Source organism: Eriocheir sinensis, unplaced genomic scaffold (genome assembly GCF_024679095.1).
Source record: "Eriocheir sinensis breed Jianghai 21 unplaced genomic scaffold, ASM2467909v1 Scaffold1080, whole genome shotgun sequence".
In the NCBI taxonomy this organism is placed as follows: Eukaryota; Metazoa; Arthropoda; class Malacostraca; order Decapoda; family Varunidae; genus Eriocheir; species Eriocheir sinensis.
Window position 1 is genome coordinate 79,354 of NW_026110386.1, and position 6,418 is coordinate 85,771.

At 35.1% G+C, this 6,418-nt stretch overlaps 1 long non-coding RNA gene across 1 annotated transcript; it reads left to right on the forward strand.

Annotated features, from left to right (window-relative positions):
• The first annotated feature begins 197 nt into the window (after positions 1-197).
• Positions 198-5,667, forward strand: LOC126989157 (uncharacterized). The gene is made up of 4 exons (XR_007742935.1): positions 198-308; positions 3,330-3,441; positions 3,852-3,874; positions 5,294-5,667. It is a non-coding gene; the product is annotated as an uncharacterized LOC126989157 (long non-coding RNA).
• The last annotated feature ends 751 nt before the right edge of the window (positions 5,668-6,418 follow it).

Genomic DNA, 6,418 nt, shown 5'->3' on the forward strand with positions numbered 1-6,418 from the left:
ATAAAGTTCGGCAGCTTTTCCTTGTCGCCAAGACATCCTCCAGCAGCGCTCCGACACCCATGATCGCACATTCATTTTTCACAAAAAATAGGATACCAATCACATTTGCATCGACATATTTCCACAGGTGAATACTTAGGGCATGTTCACACCAAGTTGCGACAGCTGAAGTTCATTAATTATGACAGGGGAAGGAAAAATGTAGGGCCTACAAGGCATCTGGCGCAATGCATCAACATCAACTATTACTGCCACAAGCCTGCATCTTGCCATTTCAACGTAATGGAGCAAAATAACCCCGGTCAAAGGTAAGTCTTTGAATCTTATTTTTACCTTTTTACCCTCTTTCAGGTCAGGTTAGGTTAAGGGCGAGGTTAAGCTATGGGGTATGTTATGTTCAGGATTAGGTTAGGATAGGATACTTAATATGGGGGTCAAAGAACCCTGGCTAGGAGGTTATGATGTTGGTTTTGGGAAATTTACATAGATTTGTTGGAAATTCTTGCCAAATTTCGCCTATTGAGGCCTCCCCCACCTAAACTTTGCTGTTCTGACAAGTCCTCAGGTTTGTTGGGGTTAGGGAAGGATGACAATACAAAGAGTTGGAGCAGTAGTTGTATAGATATACCATTTTGAACCCAAAATATATGCGTAAAAATTCCAAGCAATGCTGATAGCGATTTTTTAAAAGATGGCGTTGGCTACTGACCAAGACAGCATTAGATATTGATCATGATAGGGTTAGGGTATTAACCAAGGTGGCATTAGGTTTGTTCGAGTACCTAGGTTAGATTTAGGCTGGGTTAGCTTCGGTTAGGTTTAATTATACGAGCATGCGAACAAAAATTGTTTTTTTTTTTGGGTGAATATATACTGTACTATAAGTTCACCTGTCTCAGATTTTCAGATGAAACTATACTTTTTCATTTTCATTGCAAATGAACCTTTTTTAAACCCTTCCCCCACATAACAAGGATTTCCGACAAAAATAAGCAGATTCATACAAAAAGCACCAAATTCAACCAGAAAAATGTATTTTCATCTACAAGCATGTGGTAAAGTTACAGTTTTGGGCAATATTCCCTAACCTAATCCAACTTAACACATTGATTGGTACTCATTGACACTGGATCAGTACCTAATGCCACTTTGGCCATTACTATCATCACTTTGCTCAGTACTTATCGCCATCGGGTCAGCACATTTAGATTTGAATCTCCTCCTCTACCCCCTCCCCCCCCTTCTTCCCCTGCAGACCATCATGGTGCAGGTTAATGTGGATGGACTCGGGAGGAAATGATAAATTATATAAAAACTAATATCGCAGGAATGAACATTCTGACAGTAAGATATACACCGTTGTCCGTTGTGTTGTATGTGACCCAAGTTCTTCATTGAGAACAACAATGTTTTTAGCAATGAGATAGGTGAACTTGTCAATTTTTGGTGTTTTGATTGCTTTGTTAATTAATTTTGTCACAGATGGGTAGGTTCTGAGGAGGAATGGGGTGATAAAAACTGAATTACAACAGAAACAATGAGGAGATTCATTTAAAACACATCTAAATCTACCAGAAGAATGTATTTTCATCTACCATTAGGAGACAGGTCCTAATCCTAATACTGTACATATAAACTATTTATTCAAATAGAATATTTTTCTTTCTGGAAAAAAATAAAAGTGTGTGTCAGTTTTTCAATTTTCAAGTTGACAATTTTATATTATTCCTGAAAAAGAAACTATCTTCATAAGGAAAACCATCATGAAATACACAGGAAAAAAAGTGTCTGTGCCTCAATATAATTTAAACGAAACCTAACCCAACCTGGTCAGACCCTAATGCCACTTGGTAAGTACTAATGCTCCTAGTCAGAACCTAACGCCACCTGGTCAGTATGACTTTTGCACCACCCTATCTTTCGACCTATCTCTGTCAGAAGGGTATAGATGCTATCCATAGGGTAGCTTTCTCATGGGGACTGCATTTTAACATCAATAAGAGTGTAGTACTAAGATGCCAGACTTGTCTCTGGAACCTGTACATAGACTCTTGGGTATTCTGGTTGATAACAGTCTAAAATTCCACTCTCACCTCAAAATTAGTCAGTAAAGCAGCAGGACTGGCTAACAATTTGTTGAGGTCCACTCTTTGCACAAATAATGAGTTCATGGTATCCCTTTCTAAAATCCTTTGTTAGAGTTAGGGTCCCCTTACCAGATGGACCTAACTGATTGACAGTCTCTCAGAGCTAAACTATTCTGATTGCACAAGAACTCTGAAGTCTTCACTCAGTATGTAGTGGGCTACTTAGATCAGATTTAATTCACCGTTGGAGGATATTCCATGGAGAATCGACAATTTCCCCACTTGACCTTTTCCTCCCTGCTACCAGTATCATGAATGTCACCAGAGGTCACACATTGAACTTTCATAAACCCCATACTAATGTTGAATATAGATGCTATTTTTTTAGCATAACATTCATTGAACATTATAATTCTTTAGTTACCTGATGAGGTTGTGGGTGCTCATTCCATTTAAGAAATTTTTATGCTGATTATTAGGGGATCCACTTTTTTTTTTTTTTTCTACATGTGGCCTATAGCGCCAGTAGGCTTATCTGTAGGGGCCTGATGGTCGACCCTATCCCATCATGGTGCAGGCAATTGTTTTATAATGGCGCTTTTATTGTTGGCTCATGCTTCCCCCCGGAGCTCATTCTTGATTCCACTTGTGCTGTAGTTTCTTCTAGAGTCCAGGTCGATGGGTGGTCTTCAGGACAGCATGTGGGTAGTCTGAGGCTACTTGGAAATATATAACTATACATAGACTAAACCCCACAATATTATCCATACTAGAGCAGGTTGTTCTTGGATGATACATATGGCACACTATCCAGCTTCTTTAAACTGTAATTACACCATCTTAGTGCTAAAGTATTGTTAGTGCTGGCGTCCCAGCAGGTTCTAGCTGCCTCATTTATATACTACCAAATTTCCTTTATGAACCATTTGACTGGTGAGTTAAGGATAGCCAACCAGGTGAGTAAACCCAACACCCCGTGGTCAGAAATTCACAAAGTTAAAATACATTGGATATTATAGTGCCCAGAAATTTGAGAGCCCACATCTCCACTATGATAGTCAATTGAATTGTTTTTTATGAGGGAACTATTGGTTTTGAATTACCACCCAAGCTAGGTCAGACAGGGGCTGCCTTATGTAAGCCAGAAAATTTTGGTAGACCTATAATGTTTTAGACTCCCAACATATTGTTATCTGATGGCTGCAACAATATTTTTTATTAAGAATGTATGTTCATTTTCAGTGAGCAAGAGTTTGTGCATTTGCACACTGTGAAGCAGTGGCTGCGAGGGGAAGAGCCAAATATGTTGCCACGCAAAAAGAAGAACGTGAAGAGATTTGCTCTCCTGGTGAAGGTAAATTTGATAAATTACCTATGAATAGCTGAATAATTTTATTCCACAGGAACCTTATACGAGTGTGTGTGTGTGTGTGTGTATATATATATATATATATATATATATATATATATATATATATATATATATATATATATATATATATATATATATATATATATATATATATATATATATATATATATATATATATATATATATATATATATTCTTATAAATGAAATATGTTGCTACTTAAGGTAACATTTCTTTTCCTGACTTATCAGTGAAGCTATATATTATTTCCAGATGTTTATTAAAATATATTTTGTTTGTCTATTATAACTAAAGGCAAATGTGCGACATTATTAAAACTAAGTTAATCATATTATTGCATAATTTTTATATATTTTTCCCAATCCTACCAGGGTGAAGATTGTCATCGAATAATGTAAGTAGGTGACACAATATCAATGTTTCAGAATGCTGCAAAAATATGCATGTGGTTCTTTTACTATGCTTTGGTGTTGGTGCTTATGATTGCTACAGAATGCTATATATATATATATATATATATATATATATATATATATATATATATATATATATATATATATATATATATATATATATATATATATATATATATATATATATATATATATATATATATATATATATATATATATATATATATATATATATATATATATATATATATATATATATATATATATATATATATATATATATATATATATATATATATATATATATATATATATATATATATATATATATATATATATATATATATATATATATATATATATATATATATATATATATATATATATATATATATATATACTTTTGCATTATTTTTAACAGGGTTATGAATGATATTATGTTGGCTGTCTTGTCACTGTAATTACAAATAGAAATTTCTGTCATGCATGTATTCTCCATACAGATAAGAAACTAATGACTGTAGCTGAATGAGACTGAAATCACCAAGACAACAGGAGTAAGTTTAGTATTGTGATTTGGGTTGTCATGAAATTCATTGGCAAAGTGCAGTTCATCTTTTCTTGTGCCAAAATTCTTAAGCTTGACCAGGGGCGTTTCTAGGGTTCAAAAACATTCGGGGCTAAGAGAAAAACATCAGGGGCTGAAGTTAACAGAGTTCGTTTACCACCATGCACCTAAGATAAAAACATACAGCTACACTCCCAGATTACACAGTAAACTACAAACTGCTCAAACTACTGGTATATGGCTTCAAAATGTAATCTTTAGTATGAACTACATCAATAACATCAGCTCCGTTCAAACAATGGATAATATTTATTTCTTATTTTTTGGAGTGACGGGGGCCCGGGGCCCGGGGGTGAAAAAAGGTTTGGGGCTCAAGCCCCGGAAGTCCAATGCTAATGATGCTATTGAGCTTGACCTTATTTTCCCTTTGTTGGTGGTGGGTAAAAAATTGGATGTTGATTTCTAGGTCGCATGTTTGATGTGTTGTGTCTCGTCACTGCAGTGCTTCTTGCTGACATGCATGCCTGTGAGTCATTGTAAAAATGGGTCCTATACCTTCTGCCTTATAAAACACAGTACCATTAAGGGGAAAAACCCAAGATTCAAGCAACAATTTATACAACATAAATACTGAAAAATGTTTATTGTCTGTGTTCCTATTGCCAAATGCCAGATATTTTATATGTATATGGCAGGAACAAAAGCATGTGTCTGGCTATAAAGTTACAAATCTGTGTGCGTGTGTGTGTGTGAGCGCACGCGCTGGGTTAAAGGGAAAACGAAGCGCAATAGACAATGCGATTGCTATAAATTCTCCTGCATGATTCTACAGATAAACTATATCTCATCAAAGTGGCCGAGGGGAGGAGGCGGCAGGTTCTCCTGCATCAGAACATATTGCGCATCCTTGCCCAGTATCATGATGATGCAGGCCACTGTGGTCAACATACCACAGAGGAAAACATTGCCTCTTATTATTACTGGCCAAGGACATTATGTCAAAGACTATGTGATTAGACAGTACATTGCGTGTTCAGTTTCACCATGTCAGTGATGCTTATACCTGTGAAAAGTCCTATTGTAAAGAAGAGGAATATTGTCTCTGTGAAGTTAACAAGTTGCCTGTATCAGATTGCATCTTGATTATTGAGGAACATTTTAGTCTTATCACTTGTATATTTTTGCAATAAAGTCAATGAATTTCAAGTGTATTTTATTTTTCATCATTATTCTTATTAGCGTTTCTATGTTAAAACTCAAAAGCCGTTTGGAATTCAATTCTTACAACTATTAACAGTTTCTTGGTCTCAAAACACCTTTGAACACAATAGTCTCATTTAAATGAATTATTTGCTGCTTTCCTATTTTCAGTGCAGGCATTCTCTCTGGACCCTGGTCCTATGCTTGTTATTTTCTTTAAGATGATTTTGTATTTCATTTCTTACTGTTCCCAGTTATAGCTTATATGTTGTATCTGTTAGTGCTTTTGGTCTTAAAAGTCCCTTATGCATGGTTGGCTTTGCCTTCTATTTATTAATTGTTATTTGATGCTTTCCAAGTGTCTTGGAATACAAGAATAATACCATTATTCCTATATTCCTGTATTAAAAACATTACTTAATGCATTAAATATATCTGTCTTAATTCCATAGAGGGGTAGGCTCAGATGAGACATCACACCCTCTGGCTGTTTGTAAGGTATATACAAACGAGTAAATGCAAGTCTACACATTTGTTTCCCTAATAATGTTTGGTGATGCAAGTATAGATTTCATATCTATAATTCTGTGGTAGCTGCAAATGTGCACATTATGTCTATCTCACATTGTGTAGAAAGTAGATGAAAGATTAGAAAAGTTCCATTGTCTGCTACATCAGAAATGGATTTCAAATAAACATTTTTTTTCATCTACTTCATAAATTAAATAACCCCAGCCTTCTCATGCACACTACATAT